This window comes from Engraulis encrasicolus, chromosome 6 (assembly GCF_034702125.1).
Source record: "Engraulis encrasicolus isolate BLACKSEA-1 chromosome 6, IST_EnEncr_1.0, whole genome shotgun sequence".
In the NCBI taxonomy this organism is placed as follows: Eukaryota; Metazoa; Chordata; class Actinopteri; order Clupeiformes; family Engraulidae; genus Engraulis; species Engraulis encrasicolus.
In genome coordinates this window covers 6,051,646-6,054,145 of record NC_085862.1, presented here as the reverse complement: position 1 = coordinate 6,054,145, position 2,500 = coordinate 6,051,646, and positions in this window count along the sequence as shown.

Sequence of the window (2,500 nt, the reverse complement as noted above, 5' to 3'; positions counted from 1 at the left end):
CTCCTCTCTTTTGTCCTGTTCAGTAATGCTAACACAGATCACACACACACACGTGCGCACACGCACACACACACGCACACGCATAGGGACACACAGGGACATGCGCGCGCGCACACACACACACGTGCGCACACACAGGGACACCCGCGCGCACACACACACACACACACACACACACACACACACACACACACACACACACACACACACACACACACACACACACACACACACACACACACACACACACACACACACACACACACACACACACTAAGGCACTCCATAAAACCCAGCAAAGGCACGTAAACTCCATAAAACATTGATTACACTGATGGGGCCTGTTAAAGTCCCCACCAGCCACATCGCCTCGGCTCACCACAGTCGCCATGGCTCTGTCTGTACGCTCATAATCTACCTCTACTTCAGGGTTGCCAGATGAGAATGATTTCCGGCTCAAAAATATGCTTAAAACCCACCTGGAATCACGAAATCCTGCACAATTTTAACTAAATCCTAGGGATTTCTATGACTACAAATCTACAGAAAAATCCGCCCAAAAGCCCCCTTTTTACCCGCAGACGGTCATCCTAAAGAACCCAATTGTGCGGGAAACCTCCCCAATCTGGCAACAGCGCTGTACTTCCTGAGGAGTAGTTACTGCTGAGATAATCTCTGCGTGTAAATGGGACTAATTGGACTAATGGCATTGGCAATGGCAGTGGTAGGCCCAATGGCAATAGTAATGGCAATGGTAGCGGCAATTGTGGTGGCTCACTCACTACAGTTTTTCTTGATTGCTGCAGCCTCTTACTGCAGATGGGGTCGCCGGTGGGCCTATTCACTATTTGCTGAAAATACTCAACTACAACATAACAACATTGCTATGACATTACCAAGAGCCTTAAGTAACAGATTAAGACATAGCCATTACAATTTTGGTGACTGTAAGCTAATAACATAGGCTCTGCACTATCACGATTTTTGAAACTGAGACACAAAGTTGTCATCATCACTATTTCAGCAGAGCAAATAATACATTGTGCATTATGTGTTAACACATTCTTGTTGACTTGACACATTTTCCATTCATATAGCACAGTTTTTGCTAAACAGTTCACGCTTGTGCTATTTAGGTAGTACAAATTTCTAGTGGTGTTAACAATAATCGATTCAGCAATGCATCGCAAATGCGGGGCAGAACAATTCAATAATCAATTCAGCCAATGCCATAATAGATGCAGTATATTTTTTCATGTTTCAATTACATCCGTGGGCATTTCTGAAGCAAATGAACATTACATTAAAGCACTTAAAAACATTGGAAGCTGCAGGATTGACACACAACTGTCAATAAGATGATGTTCAGTATCTGAATGCTTGCATTGCCTCATGACTGAAAAGTTGTCTTTACTTTCAGTAGAAATGTAATACATTGCAATGCATCGTAGAATCGGACTGAATTAGGGAGTTGAAAGAAACCGAGTAGAATGATTAGTGGTGTGGAGTAGAGTAGAACAGAGTAAAGTAGAGTAGAGTAGAGTAGAGTAGAGTAGAGTAGAGTAGAGTAGAGTAGAACAGAGTAAAGTAGAGTAGAGTAGAGTAGAGTAGAGTAGAGTAGAGTAGAGTAGAGTAGAGTAGAGTAGAGTAGAGTAGAGTAGAGCAGAGTAGAGCGGAGCGGAGTAGAGTAGAGTAGAGTAGAGTAGAATAGAGTCCAGTATAGTAGAGTAGATTAGAGTAGAGTAGAGTAGAGCAGAGTAGAGCGGAGCAGAGTAGAGTAGAGTACAGTAGAGTCCAGTATAGTATAGTATAGTAGAGTAGAGTAGAGTAGAGTAGAGCAGGGCAGAGCAGAGAAGAGCACAGCAGAGCAGCGTAGAGCAGAGCAGCATAGAGCAGAGCAGCGTAGAGCAGAGCAGAGTAGAGGAGAGGAGAGTAGAGGAGAGGAGAGCAGAGGAGAGGAGAGCAGAGGAGAGGAGAGGAGAGGAGAGTAGAGTAGAGTAGAGGAGAGGAGAGCAGAGGAGAGGAGAGAAGAGGAGAGTGGTCTGGTGTGATGCGGTGTGGTGAGTAGAGGTGTAGAGTAGAGTAGTGCAGTAATCTGCTATCAGCGTGCTAGCTGCTGTGTTCATTTGGCTGAAGAGATAGCAGCTCCTCATAAGCACCTCTACGGTTATTAGCCTGAATAGAGTAGAGTAGAGTAGAGTAGAGTAGAGTAGAGTAGAGTAGAGTAGAGTAGAGTAGAGTAGAGTAGAGTAGAGTAGAGGAACAGAGTAGAGGAACAGAGTAGAGTAGATGTGGTGTGCAGTAATCTGCTATCAGCGTGCTGCTGTGTAGAGTACTGTAGAGTAGAGTAGAGCAGAGTAGAGTAGAGTAGAGTAGAGTAGAGTAGAGTAGAGTAGAGTAGAGTAGAGTAGAGTAGAGTAGAATAGAGTAGTGTAGAGTAGAATAGAGTAGAGTAGTGTAGAGTAGAGTAGAGTAGAGTAGAGTAGAGTAGAATAGAGTA